General features: G+C 49.2%; 1 long non-coding RNA gene across 1 annotated transcript; it reads left to right on the top strand.

The window, feature by feature from the left end:
- Positions 1–9,034: 9,034 nt before the first annotated feature.
- Positions 9,035–11,343, top strand: LOC124106795 (uncharacterized). Its single transcript, XR_006856164.2, has 3 exons — positions 9,035–9,242; positions 11,018–11,143; positions 11,234–11,343. It is a non-coding gene; the product is annotated as an uncharacterized LOC124106795 (long non-coding RNA).
- Positions 11,344–14,973: the final 3,630 nt, after the last annotated feature.

Genomic DNA, 14,973 nt, shown 5'->3' on the forward strand with positions numbered 1-14,973 from the left:
TTGAGGCCCTTAACAGTGACAGCTGTAATAAGCACTCTAAGATTGTTAGCCATTGTTTTTGTTATCAGGGAAAGCAAGCAGGATTTGGAGAGGTGGAGAGCTTGGGGAAGCTGACTGAACTTCCAGTGAGTTCAGTTCAATGAAGCAAGTGTTTACCACACACCTGTGGGCCAGGCACTGTGTGTGGCCTCTTGGTGGTGGAGACTCAGCACCCCCCCCCCCATCAAACAGAGGACAGGCTGGTGGGGTTGTAACAATAACAAGCAAGTGCCATTGAGCGATGTGTAGGATACCCAAGGCTCACAGAGGAAGTCACTGGCCAAAACCACAGATAGTCAGTGGGAGCAGGTAGTCCAGCTGAGATTCAGCTGTGAGCAGGGATTGGCCAGTGGGTGGAGGAGGGGAAGGGGGAGGAAAGAAGGTGTTTCTGGCCAAAGGAAGAACATTCCAACCAAGTAGAATGAGAGTCCTGTCCCTTTATTCCACTACCAGTCAGCTGGGTGTGTCGGGGAGGGAGTGGGGACTAATCTTAACTGGCTTTATCAGAGGGCACTGGGGAGTCCCCAAAAGGAAGGGAGTGTCACCAACTAATCTGTGCTTTCAAAGAATCACCATAAAGAGGGGACCTGGCTAGAGGAGACAGATGGTGACATTAGGTGAGAGACTTAAAGCAGCCTCACCTAAGGAGGTGGCAGTGAGAATAGGGACAAGGGGACAGAAACCAGAATTTCTTAAAAGTGGAAGCGACAGGAGCCAGTCTTTGTCCTCAGGGGTCTCAGGTTCACATTGAGTTTATTTCCGAGTGGAAGGTGTGCGTGGGTGCTGATTGGGGTGTGGGGAGCCCAAGAGACTGGCTGGGCCTGGCTATGGGGGGAGGGGCCATGGAGGCTCCTGCTGGGGTGTTAGTGGGAGCCTGGGACAAGTTGGGTCCTGGATGATATCAGGTGTGGGAGCCTTCTTGGAGCCCTGAAAGGGAGGAGACCACAGAAGGGAGATGCAGCATAGAGCATGGCTGCAGCTACGGGACAGGGATGGGGGCGAGGGAGTGGGAGCCAGGCAGGTGGGAGTACTGGCCTGGGCCCAAGGGGGAAGCAGAGCAGTGGGTGGGAGGCTTGGCTGGTGGAGGGAAGGGATCCTTCATGACCCAGGGATTAGGGCAGTGTCCCTGTGGAGACAGGGCCACCAGAACCGGAGCAATTAGGCAGCCAAGTGGATGAGGTAATAATGTGGCTCTCCTGCTGCCTGAGTGCCTGCTGCAGCCCAGAAGCCGGGAGATTGGCAGGGATCATCAGGTCACTTCACCCTCCACATCACCACCACCAGCATCACGGATCCCCATGTGGTGCAAAGGGGTTGAGAGACTTGCCCTGGTCATAAGCCATGTGAAGCCTTTCACTCACCATGTCTTGAGACCCAACTTGGAGAATTAGGGATAAACACTGAAGACAGGAATGTGGTGACGAGTTCAGGACAAAGCTAGCATTTTCCCACGATTTCCTGTTATTATCAAGTGCCAGACACAGAGGCAGGCCCCAGAGACTCTGTGGATAACAAAATGTGCAATTCCTGCTCATATAGACCTCAGGTGCCCAGAGGACACTGACCTGAAATAAGAAAGAAGCAAATAAAAATATAACATAAATCACAGGGAGAGCTAAGAAGGAGAATAGGCTTCATGCTATGAAGCCCCCAGCCTGCCCTAAGGCCCAGGCCACAAAACAGCAAGACTCTGGTGGCTGGGGGCCTGGGTTCTACAGCTAGCTTTGCTGTCATAGTGGCACCTCCAGGGTTTCTTTTCTGGAAAGAAGAGAGGCAGTAGTAGCTTTCAGACTTCGTCTCAGCTGAGGAATCTTTATCAAATGGAATCTTGAGCAGAAACTAAGATTAACATGCCCACAAACAAAGCCAGCTGCTCTAATTGTGGGCAAACTGCCCCCCTGTGCCACGGTCTCTCTTTCCTTCCCTGCTCAGTAGCCCCAGAGGAGCCTCACAGAATCCCCTGAGCTCTGTGGAGCACAGCTATAAAACCATGGTGTTGTAGCAAAACTTGACATTAAGTGAGCACTTACTAAGAGCTATATTTGTTACATTACCTCATTTAATTTTCTCAACAACCCTTTGACATCATTTTACCAGTGAGGAAGCCGAGGCTTATAGGGATCGATAATGTAAAGAGCTGCTTAGAACTTCTTATTGGAATAAAAATGAAGTTACTGCCCATGATCTGGCCCCTGCTCACCTGTCCAGCCTCATCCTTCCCACTCCCTGCCCCACACATAGCACACATCCTTCCCACGCACACCATGTTTCTTTGAGTCATAGACACCCATCTCTCACCCCAGCCTCAGTGCATGCCTTTCTATTCTTCTCCCAGAGTCTTAGTTACCTATTACTGCTACAAGAATTACCACAAATTCAGTGGCTTACGGCAACACAAATTTATCCTCTTATAGTCTGAGGGTGAGAAGCCTCAACTGGGTCATCTGTGTTCCTTGTGGAGGTTCTAGAGAACACATTTCCTTGGCTTTTCCAGTTTCTCCATCCAGACATCCTTGGCTCGTGACTCCCTTCCAGCAATGACACACTCTGCCCTCTGCTTCCATTGCCACATCTTCTCTGACGCTGACTCTCCTGCCTCTTCCTCATAAGGACCCCTGTGACTATACCAGGCGATCCAAGATAATTTCTCATTTTTCAGATTTTTTTTTTTTTAGCACTAGGAATTGAACCTAGAGGCACTTTTCCACTGAGCTACATCCCCAGACTTTTTGAGGCACAGTCTCATTGAATCATGGAGGCTAGCCTTGAACTTGTGATTCTCCTGCCTCAGCCTCCTGAGTTGCTGGGATTATAAGCATGAGCTATGGCACTTGGCCTGAGATCCTTCATTTAGTGACATTCTTTTTTTGCCATGTAAAGCAACACAGTCATAGACTGTGTTAGAACAGGAATCCAAATGTGGACATTCTTAGCAGGCACGATTTAGCCTGTCACTCCCCTCTTGTAACTCTGCTCATCCTTCTGATCTGAGTTTAAAGGTCCAGGAAGTCAACCCTGACCTCCCTAGGAGCAACCTCTTATGGGTTCTCACAGCATCATGTCACAGCCTCAGTGGTCAGGATGGTTATCCCATTAAAGCCAGGGCTCTGAATACACTTCCCCAGTGTGGGGGCCACTGGGTTTTCCATTTGTATTTTCAGAGTCTGAATCAGAGTCTAAGGCTCAATTTGCTAAATAACTGGATGAATAAATGAATGAACTTGCCTGAGGTCACAGCAGCTAGTGGCTGAGGTGGGATTTGAACTTGGGCAATGAGTTTAGAGTCCGTCCCTCTTAGCTATCCATTAAAAGTCCTGGTAAGTAAGCTCAGACTCAGGGGACACCTTTCTCTTCTGCAACATCTCTGCAGGTAGGTTTCTGGCTGGCCTACAGTTGAACACCTCCAGGGCCAATAATCCTGTGATTTAGCCAGGCACAGTAGCTCTGGGGCTAATCCCAGCTCCCCTGGAGGTGGAAGCAAGAGGTTCATAAGTTTGAGGCCAGTCTGTGTAATTTAGTGAGATCTTGTAGCAAAATTAGAAAAATGAAGAAAAGGTCTGGGGATGCAGCTCAGTGTGGTTCAATCCCCAGTGCAATCAATCCTGAGATTTAGAACACCATTCACGGGTGGGGTTGGTGGGCTGAGGGTCTTCCTGGCAACGCTGACCAGGTGGGGTTGGGAAGGTGGGCTAGGGGGCTGGAGAGGCAGCAGAGGGAGAGGTGGAGGCGGAGCCTATCCGGAGAGCCGGTGGCACCCACAGAGAGGAAGAGAACTCCAAGGGCAGCCCTTGGGCACACCCACGGGGGGAAGGCGGGGGAAGGCGATGCCAGCAAGGAAACGAGCTGTCAGAAACCCGGAGACGTGGGAAAGTGCAGTGTCATGGAAACCAGGGGAGGGAGCTGGTCCATCCTCCGGGAAGAGGCGGCCCAGGGCTGCGGGGTGGAGCCCGGGGTGGGAGGGCCACCTGTCCTGCCTGGAAGGCCAGGTGTTGACCCTCAGCCGGGCCATTTCAGTAGACTGCCAGGGAGCTGGAGGGCGATCTGGAGGCTGAGTGGGCGCCACAAGGATCAGGAGGAAATGCAATGAGACCACACATTTCCGGATCTGGCAGGGAAATAAGAGGATGGTTGCTGGGAGGGGGCCGGGCAGCGAAGACACGGGAGACGCGCGTGGGTTTGCAGGCGCCTGGGAAGAGCCTGGGAGGAAGCAGCGGAGAATCGAGAAGGAGGGCACGTCGTGGGCGTGCACCCAGCTGGGTGGGAGAGTCTGATGATGAGTCAGCGCTCGGCAAACCCAGCGGGTGAGAGAAGGGGAGGCGGCGCCGGCTGCGTGGCTAGGGCCAGGATCTGGGCTTCCTCCCTCCAAGTTCACGCTGGGGTTGCTCTGGAGAGGAGGAACGATCGTGGAGGAGGCTCAAGCCACTAAACACAGAACCGCAGCACAGCCTCCGGCCTCCCGCTCCTTGCAATAGGCTAAGTGCTCTCTGGGATCTGGGAGACCTCGGAGAACTCTGCCCTGGGCTTGGAGCCCAGAGTGAAGCCACCAGGGAGGGACTCGATGGGGGAGGGTAGCTCAGCTTCTGCCTCTCTTCCCTACAAGGTTCCTTCCCTCTCCAAGGACTGTTATTACTTCATTTTGAAGATGTGAGTCCACTTTGTGCTTTGGACCCCTTTGGCAGGCTCATGGAACCTGTGGACCTTTTCTCAGATTAAATGCATAAAATAAAATACCTAGGTTTGCCACATATATGGGAGTTTTGCTTGCATTTTCCCGATTGAATCCACGGGTTCTACCACTTAGCTCCATCCCCAGACCTCTTCTTTTTTTTTTTTTTTGAGATAGGGTCTCACTAAGTTGCTGAGGCTGGCCTTGAAGTTGCTATCCTCCTGCTTCAGCCTCCCAAGTCTCTTAGAGATTACAGGTGTGAGCCACCAAGCCAGGCCAGTGTATACCTCTTTACAAAGTGTTAAAGACCTAGCCAGGGTCCATTTCAAAGTGGTGATGAGCATAAACAGCATTTGGAGCTATGTGAAAAACTCTAATGTGATGTAAAAATGTCAGTGATTTCTGGAGACAAAGTCACAGGTTCCCCTTCCAACTGTGGTTGCTGCTGACTGTCACAATGAAAAGAATGCTCAGTTTGGTGGACCTTACTGAAAATAAAGATGTACCTTCTGCCCATCTGAGTTCTTGGATCCCTTGATTTATATCTGTGACCTTTAAACGGTCACAGACTTTCTCAGCAACAGCCAAAGTCCCAGCACCTTCAGGTGACATCACAAAGGCCAGACAAGACAATAAGTTAGTGCCATAGCAAAGGCTCATTGGGGATTGGGGTGGGGGTGGGGACAGCATTGCTTAAATCTAGGGACAGCAAGCCTGGTACAATCTTCACATTTTTAAGAGATTCCAGAAATACCAATTCTTACATAAACTCTCCTAGTCTTCAAATGTTAGCAAAAACATTCATATCTTAAAGGGTACTTTGGGGGCCAAGCATAACCCAGCTGCAGCCTGGAGATAGGGGGTTTTGGTTCCCTGCTCTGTGGGGTCCTTGGTATGGTCCGGACATCATCTTCCAGGCCAGTCGTCCTCTAGGAGAGGCCTGTTGGGCCATCCGGAACCCATGGCTCCAGTCTAAAAACATACTAGGCAACACTCCAATCTGCAGTAAATCACCACACGAAACCTGCAATTGTCTGCTTTGCCACCTCACGCCCCGCTCTGCCCCACCCCCCACAGACTGTGTCCACATGCATTGCTCCATGGAAGGGAGCCGGATCCAGCCAGAAACCCTGAGTTTCAGCCTCAGTTTTGCCACTTATCGGTCACCAATCTCTCTCCACCCACCTAGGGTCAAATCTACAAAGTGAGATTAAGGGATCATTGGCACAGTCTAAGTTGCAGGATACTGTTCAAATGCGAGAAGTTCTGGTTATTTCCAGTTTCCTTTGTTCTCTGTTCCACTCAACTGGGTCCCCAAGAGCTTACGGTGTAGGGCATGAGGAAAAGAAAACATGTTTGTCCCCAGATGTTGCATAATGGACAATATCTGCTAAATGCCCCAAGCAAGAGGGAAAGGCAATTGTCTGACTCATTCCAAACGTGGTCACCTTGGAAGGGTCCAAGGATGGGCAGTTACCTCCAGCATTTTTCTGGCAGCCCCGAGATCTGATAGTGAAAATTGGGAAGGGGAAGCAGAAGAAGCCACAGGCCTCCGAGACAGAGCTACTTTCATTTGGTACACATTGTTTGGCTCAATTCCTGCGGGTTTCATTCTTATTTTCAGATGCAAACTGATGCTCTGAGCTGTTCCCGGGTGGGGGAGCGGGTTGTTAAGGGAGCTGGGAAATGAGACTGCAGACGAATCCTGCCACCACGTTGTCACATCCCAGCCTTTATTTATAAAAAGAAGGTCCTGTGGCTCCATGGGAGTTTTGCTTGCATTTTCCTGGTAAGTGCTTTGCCCCACCCTAGATGAGCTGGGGTATGGCAGGCACTGTGACCCTGGGTGGTGGCCACTGATTGGGCTGTCTGGGACTGGGTGGGAGAGCCCCACCCTGGATGGGCTAATGCTTGAGAATGAATTAGGGTTCTGGGGAAGTGGAAGCCACAGAACAAGCCATACTGGGGGCACAGAGGAAAAACAGGAGTCATTTTTGGAAATGGAACTTGCCAGAGTCACCGACATAGACCTAGCTAGCCCCTTATGTGGCTTTGAGACCTTGAGCAGATCTAATAAATTGATACCAAAAACGTGTTTAAAGTATCTTAAATGATCAATAAATGATAGCTCTTTTTCCAGAACATCCCTGAAGTCCATAACAAAGCCCATGGGGCCATCTCTGCAAATTCTGGGAGACACTTGAACTCTTTGGCACCTGGTGAACCTCTACTTCTCTATTATGATCAGCTCAAATGACACCTCTGCTGTAAAGCCCCTTTTCCATGCCACTGTTTAGTGATGGCTTTTTGCTAAGGTGGATACTGAACACTTGACCTCTGTCCATACAGGGCAGATGTGGGTTTTGTAGGGCATGACACCAATTTAAGAGGCCTTCTTTACGAATAAAACTGTCTGACTTTCATAGAGTTTGCAAAACAAAAATGACTTCACGAGCGCACAGTTAGGTCCTTGGAAGGAACAGGAGCAAGTGAGGGGTCTGGATGCTTATGCTTTGCCAACTTCATAGTAAACCCATCTCTGGTCTCAAGTAACTTGCTCCAAATTCTGCTCTTGATGTCTGCACTACATTGGCCTTCCCCGCTACTGATGGGTTGAAATTGTGGGGCTCCAATTCAGGGCTTCCCTGTGAAAACAAAGCTCTGTAATCACTAATTGCTCATCTGCCACTACTGTAGTCTCAGCTTCTTTTAGGCTCAATGACAGGTGTCATTCATCTTTACAAGTGAGCCTATAGCAGGTGCTCAGTAAACATATGTGGAGTGACTCCGTATGCTCTCTTTCACTGTGGTGTGCCCTTGATCTGCACCAGCTTTCCCATTTCATGCTCCTGCTCCTGGACTCCTGCCTTAGCTGAATGCTTGGGGAAAGTTTTCAGGGTGCAAAAGAGAAAGAAAAAGGAAACCCTCTTATGGGACTTATGTGAGGCTGCAGAAAAGAATAGGCAATTCATACATTCAGCAATTTACTGGGTGCATTCTAAGTACAATTGTGCGTGTCCTGAGAAACGCATCATTAGCCAGTTTCCTTGTTGTGCAAACATCATGGAGTGCACTTAACAAACCCAGATGACATGGGCCAGTCACTCAGCATGGCCTCTTGATGCAATCAAGTGACACGGTTAAAAAAAAAGTTGCATGAGGCCGCTATGGCCACAGCACAACATACTGTTTTACAAAAAATGTTTTGTTTTGTTTTTTGAGAGAGAGAGAGAGAGAGAGAGAGAGAGAGAGAGAGAGAGAATTATTTATTTATTTATTTATTTTAGTTTTCGGCGGACACAACATCTTTGTTTGTATGTGGTGCTGAGGATTGAACCCGGGCTTCAGGCATGCCAGGCAAGCACGCTACCACTTGAGCCACATCCCCAGCCCCAAGAAATGTTTTTAATAAGTGAGAATGCACTTGAAAATAACAATAAAAAGTATAATATAGAGGGCCAGGCCTGTTGGTGCATACCTGTAATCCCAGTGGCTCAAGAGGCTGAGGCAGGAGAATCCCAAGTTCAAGGTCAGCCTCAGCAACTCAGCAAGGCCCTAAGCAACTCAGCGAGGCCCTGTCTCTAAATAAAATACAAAAAAAGGGCTGGGGATGTGACTCTCTGGTTAAGTACTCCCAGGTTCAATCCTTGGTACCAAAAAAATAAAATATAGTATAGTAAATGCATAAACCAGTAACAAGATTGTTTATTATCAAGTACCATGTAGTGTAGATAACTACATGTGCTATACTTTCATATGACTTGCAGCGTAGTGGATTTATTTAACCAAGTATCACCATGAGCATGAATAACATGTTGCACTAGGTTACAATGTCACTACTCGATAGGAATTTTTCAGCTCCATTATAATCTTATGGGACTACTGTTGTATATGTGGACTGTTGTTGACCAAAACATTGTTATGACTATACTAGGAACCAGAAGAGAATAAAACAGACTAATATCCCTGTCCCAAGGAGGCTGTACACTATAGAGGGGAAATAGACGGTAACAAAATAATCTCATCGCCTGACAGGTAGTGGTGATATATGTTATGGAGAAAAATAAGTCAGGGAAGGAGGACCAGGTCTTTGGGTAAAGTGGGGCTCATGGAGAAAGGGATGTTTGAGCAAAGTCTTGAAGAAGACCAGGGTGTGAGCCATGTGGCTGTCTAGGGAAGGCCTTCCAGGGAGAGGAAACTCAAGTCCAAAGGCCCCGTGGCAGGAGTGTTCCCCATGAGTGGAGGGAAGAGCAAGGTCACCTATTGTGATTGAAGAGAGAGGGTCAGCCAAGTGACAGGGGCCAGATGATACAGGATCTGTGAGCCATTGTGGCAAATTTGGACTTCACTCAGAGAGAGATTCGAGCTGAGCCATTAGAGAGTGGAGAGCAAAGTGACCCAATCCAACTTTCATTTTAAAAGGATCCCTCTGACTGCCAAGTTGAGAATAAATTATAGAGGGCAAGAGTAGAACTGGAAAGAACAGTTTCAAACTATGTGAAGAATCCAGACGGGAGAAGATTTCAACATGGACAAGGTTAGTAGCTATGGTGGAGTGAGGAGTGCCATATCTCCAGGTGATTTTGAAGATAAAGATCATGGGAAGTGGAATGTGAGGGAAAGAATGGAGTAAGAATGGCTTTGAGGATTCTGGCCTAAGTCAGAAAAACAGGAATGCCCAGGGGAGAAGATTTAGTGGGGAGGGTGAGGATTTTGAGTATGACATGTTAAGCTTGAGAAATTTCTTGAGGTCAAGTAAGCAGCTGGGTCATGAGACTGGGCTTCCGGAGAGAGGCTGAGTCTGGAGAAATAAAGGTGGGAGTCTTCCATCCCTGGGGGTATTCAAGGCAGAGAATGAGATCAGCTCCAAGGCTTATAGACTGAAAAGAGGCAAGGACTGACCTCCGTGGCTGGCCAGAGGTCGGAGAGATGGAACAGAGAAGGAGCAGCCATCGAAGTGAAAGGGAGAGTGGGGGGTGTGGCATAGTGTCCTGGTAGCTGGGAAAGCCAGTGTGTCCAGGAAGAGGACATGATTAGGGTCAGCTGCTGCTGATGGGTCAGGAAAGCTGAGAGAAGAGTTCTCAACAGCAAGAAGGCCTTGATGACCTTATCAGTAGAAATTTCTATGGATTAATGTGGGTGTGTGTCTGGTTGGAGTGGGTTGAAGCAGAGGAAAGGAGTTCAAGGTAGAAGGACAGACAATTCTTCTGCAGAGTTTTGCCACATAGGCACAAAGAAGGGGACAAGAGTTGGTGAGGTAAGCAAGGTCAAGAGATTTCTTTTCTTTTCTTCCTTTTTTTTTTTTTGTACCAGAGATTGAACCCAGAGTTGCCTAACTGCTAAGCTACATCCCAGCCCTTTTTTGTTTTATTTAAAGACAGGGTCTGGCTAAGTTGCCTAGGGCTTCACTAAATTGCTGAGGCTGCCTTTGAACTCATGATCCTCCTGCCTCAGCCTCCTGAACTGCTGGGATTACAGGCAACCAGCAAGAGAAGGTTTCTGGTGAGGGAGAAATACTCCATGTTGAATGATTCCATAGAGAGACACTGATGACACAGGAGAGAGACAAGAGATAGGCCAGGGTGACTGGCTTGAATGAGTGAGTGGGTCTGGGATGTAGAACACAGGAAAGAGGGTGAGGCCTTGCAAAGGGTATTGATGGTGTAGTAAGAGACTGACAAGAGCCAAGTTGTGGCTTCTAAACAAGGTGAGAGGTGAAGCCATGAGGTATTGGGAGGGTTACTAAAAAGAAGAGATGAGTTCAAGGATCGTGGGTCTTGGTGGCACAATAAAATTTTGGGATTGGAGCAGGCTGCTAGTTGGCCCCCAAATCATTTTTTCCCCTTCTTCTGTAAGAATTTTTCTGAGTACCTTCGTGCCCAGGTAAAAACCATATTTCCCAGACTCTCTTGTAACTGGGTGTAGCCATGTGACTAAGTTCAAGCAGTGGGACCTAACAAAAGTGAAGTCTGCAAGTTCCACACCACTGGCATAAAGGGAATTTGTTTACCCTGCACCTGCAGCCTGCTCCCCTCCTAGAATGTCCACATGCCCGTGGTCAGGCTGCGGCCACTGGTGCAACACCCTGGGCAGGGTTTCTTGGCTTTTTCATGGACCCCTTTGGTTGTCTCTTCAAGTCTATGGCCCCTCTCAGAATATGGTTCTTAAGTTCATGGAGCAAAACCATAAGATTACATAGGAAAACAACCATGGTGAACTATCAAAATATTAAAGAATCATAAATTTTAAATTTAATAAAATATTAAAGAATTATGATCTAATCATATATATTTCCTTATTGATGCATTAAAGGACAATCTAGCCACAGATCTGATAACTACCCAACTTTCAAAGTAATGGTGAACAAGATTTCACAATATCTGCAGAATCTAAAGGTGATAAGAAAATAACTGATATCTGTGGGAGCCGGGATCACAGGTACTACCCACATTCCTGTGTGTGACCTGCTGTCTTATAAAGATCATGCCAAATTTTAGGTAGATCTTGATGGGAATTTTTCCTATGCAGGTGTAGTGAGCCCCTGAGTTCTGGCCAGACCTGTTCCAGACATCTTTGCAGGTGGAAGAACCACAGGGTGGAAGAAAACGGTATTCCAGAATAACCGCGGTAGGCAGCAGACTGTGTGAGAGAGAATTAAAATCAGACCTTTTCACACTATTGTCGTGGGGGTCTTCTTGTCACCGCAGCTTGTCGGGTACTCTAGCACCCTAACAGAGGGGAACAGAGAGGCGGATGGTGGTGATCCGCGATTGCCTCGCCCCCAACCAACGCCACCGCAGAGACAGCAGAGAGCCTCTGCACTCCCCAGCCGGGACACCCAAGGCGAGCCGGTCCCCTTCTGTTCCCCCAGCGCCTCCCAACGCCCGCGTGCGCCTCCCCCGCCCGCCCCGTCGGGGCGTCAGCGAGGTCCACCTGTTTCCTGTGCTTGGCCCTGACAGGCCCGGGCCCTGGCCTCGCTGGCGTCATTACTGGCTGACAAAGGCACAGCTGCCGCTCCCCGCTCCCACCCTCCGGTCCGGACACACCCAGCCGACCCGCGGCCGCAGGGAGCAGGAACGCCGCAGGGGACTGGGGTGGTTGGGGTGTGGCGCTGGCAGGAGCCGCAGGACTCCGCGAGCTGGAGTCCACGGCGCAGCCGGGAGCAGCAGAAAGGCCCTCGAGAAGATCAAGGACAGAGGAGAGGGCACAGCCAACTCGGCCTGGGCCCCAGCCGGGAGAGCATGGAAATCTCAATCAGTGTGCAGTGGGGCAGCAGAGCGGGGCGGGGCAGGGGGTGGGGGGAAGGGGGGACAATGACACTGCGAGATGCTATTGTACCAGAGAAGGTGCTGTTTTCCACCCGAGGCCTCCTTGAGTATGAGTTCGGTTCCACCCTCTTTGCAATGGTGCGAACTGCATGCTCAAGTGTGGAGAGCTTGAGTCGCCTGCCCAAGGTCACACAGCCAGGGCTAATAAGAGTTCAAACCTCCTTTTAATTACAAGGACTGAAGCTAAACGTGAGGTGCCTCTTTCCTCTCCCCACCCCCTTGGAAAGAGGAGGTCCAGCCTCACTTTAGGGAGTCCTCACAGCACAGTCTCCTCCTCTGGTTAAATGTGTACCTTTGGCAGAAAGGGCAAGGTTAGAATCGCCAGGGAAACCAACCTCCCTTCCCAGGTAGCAGGGTGGGTGGGGGGTGACAACTGTGATTTCTCCCTGTAGGATGGTGATAAAGGTGGCCTGGTGGCCTCTACTGGCCTTCAAGCAGGACTGGCCAATCTGTTTATCCTGGTGGAGATTTCTAATGCACAGACAATCATGGGTCTGGCTGGACCAAGCTCTGTCCTGACAAAAGTTCAGAGGGTGGGTTGGGGGTTGGTTCCAAAAGCCCAGGGAAGGAAAGGAGACATGTTTTGTTGAAAGCCCTTGACTGCTTGGGAAGGGTACAGATAGGAAGGCAATACTGGACAGTGGAAAGAGCATGCACTGTAGGGTCAGACAGATCCAACACGTCTCAGATGTGTGGCCTTTCATAAGTCACATTTTTTTGTCTATACAGGACAGCCATATTCCTGAAGCATCAGCTGTCTGCTGGATGTCATGAGATCGTAGCCTCTACATGATAGACCTCCCTATTTACTCTCCTTGTGCTCTGAGTGAAGAGTCAGGATGGCTCATGGCACCTTGGATCCTGAGAAATGGACCAAGGCTCAGGGGGAGGAGGACAAGCAGTACCAAGTCAACCTGGAATGGGGCTCCTGGCTCCTTACATGTAGACCTGCCTACAGTCCCAGCCCCGGAGGCTCCTACTTCCAGGGCCAGATCTGCTCTAACCAGACTTGGGGACCCATCTGGCTCCCAGACAAAGAACTACAAAGACCACATCAGCTCCACAAGGGAGGCTGTGCTGGCCTTGGGCCCACTTTTCAGAACTTCTTTTTTGCTACCAAGGCTCTGCCTCCTGCTAGAGTTTGAGGGATGAAGCCCTGCTTTGTGACTTCAGCTAGTAACAAAATCAAGCTCCAGGGCTGGGGAGGTAGGTCAGTGGTAGAGTAGCATATGTGAGGTCCAGGTTCAGTCCCCAGTACTGCAAAAATAAATAAACAAGTAAACACATATTTTAAAAAGGAAAAGAAATCAAGCCCAGAGCCCACATGCCCAAGATGCTAAAAAGTCAGAATTGTGGAGCTGGGGTTGTAGCTCAGGGGTTGAGCACTTGCCTCACATGCATGAAGCACTGGGTTCCATCCTCAGCACCACATAAAAATAAATAAATAAAATCAAAATATTGAGTCTATCTCCAACTAAAGAAAAAAAGTCCATATTATGAAGAAGAAGAAGAAGAGGAGGAGGAGGAGGAGGAGGAGGAAGAAAAGGAGGAGGAGGAGTTGTTGTTATTGTGAGCAGAGTCCCCCATCTCTTTGTGCCTGTGCATATAGCACAACAAGTACTGAGAACTTTCTGGAAATAGATCTGTTTTATCATTTGGGGATGGATTTTTCTGGGAGTCTCCAACTGATAACCTAACTCCTAAGGCCTGGCATGTTGTCATTTCCCAGGATGATCACATTTGTATTCGCAGTCCTCCAATTTAACAAGGGAGTACATAAAAGGGAGCATTTTTCAGAAGGATTAGCCGTTTAAATGTTACAGGAGCGAAGTTCTATCTGTCCAGCCAGGACCTCAGGAACCAGCTACCAGTTTTGAGGGACTTCTTATGCTTAACAATTGTCAGCCCAGGCTTGGATTTGAACCTAGCATGGGTACCAGGTTCCATGTAGTTTGTATGGTTATGGGGGATCTGAAGGTCACAGGTAAGGTGGCCTCATGGTTTCCCAGTGAGCAAGAATTGCTGCTTCCTTCCTCCACAGAAACTGGGCTGGGTAGCAGGTGGTTATGATCAGGATCACAGAGGCCTTGCTGGTGGGAGTGGGTGGTATCCTTGAGACCATGGGAAAAGGACCATGCTCTATGGCTGTGGGAGTGACATGGATTGAGGCCCTCTTGGAAGGTCCACTTTGGAACGTCCATACTCCATACACAGCCACTAGAAAGTGGGACTCAGCTTTCAGTCTCAAGGTCAGAGATGATGGTCTGGTGGGCCCTTGGATGGAAACCAGCCCAGGGCCCTGTTGAGTCCCTCACTCCTGGGTCAGAAAGGCAGAGGCCTAGGGGGGAGACTGAGCTGGTTAGAGCTCCTAGGCCCCAAGCCTCTGACCTTCATGCTGCTCAGCTCATCTCTCCCCATCTCTGGCTGATATCGCCCCCAGAACACACTGAAGGCCAACCAAGCAGCAGCACTAGGGCACGGGGGACTCCAGCACACACACACAGCCCTCCACACTCTGCATGCTGGAAAATAAGAGTTAAGTCTAGATAATTAAGTCTGGATCCGCGCTATGGTGCTATGGTGGTCCATCGTTGGGTACTCATCTGTGAGGATAAATTGGATACACACACACCCACACACACCCACACATACACACAAATGAAACTTAAATTGAGTGTAATAAATTCTGGCCATGTACTTTTAAAATTGACAGCAGGACATAATAGCTATTCAGAATAAATGTTTGTCAATTTCATGGTACAACTGTTAGCTGAATAGAGGGGTAGACATTTCCCATCTAGTTAGAGGAAAAGGAAGAGAAAGGTCAAGAGGCAGAAAAGGAAAGAGGAGGGGAAAGAGGAAAGAGAGAGAAAAGAAAATGGGGTGGCAGGAGATAAGACGAGGCAATGAGATGAGTCAAGAGGCAGGAGGAATCCCATC

This window comes from Marmota monax, unplaced genomic scaffold, assembly GCF_021218885.2.
Source record: "Marmota monax isolate L192 unplaced genomic scaffold, Marmota_monax_Labrador192_F-V1.1 WCK01_AAM20220418_F8-fsc00003, whole genome shotgun sequence".
NCBI lineage: Eukaryota > Metazoa > Chordata > Mammalia > Rodentia > Sciuridae > Marmota > Marmota monax.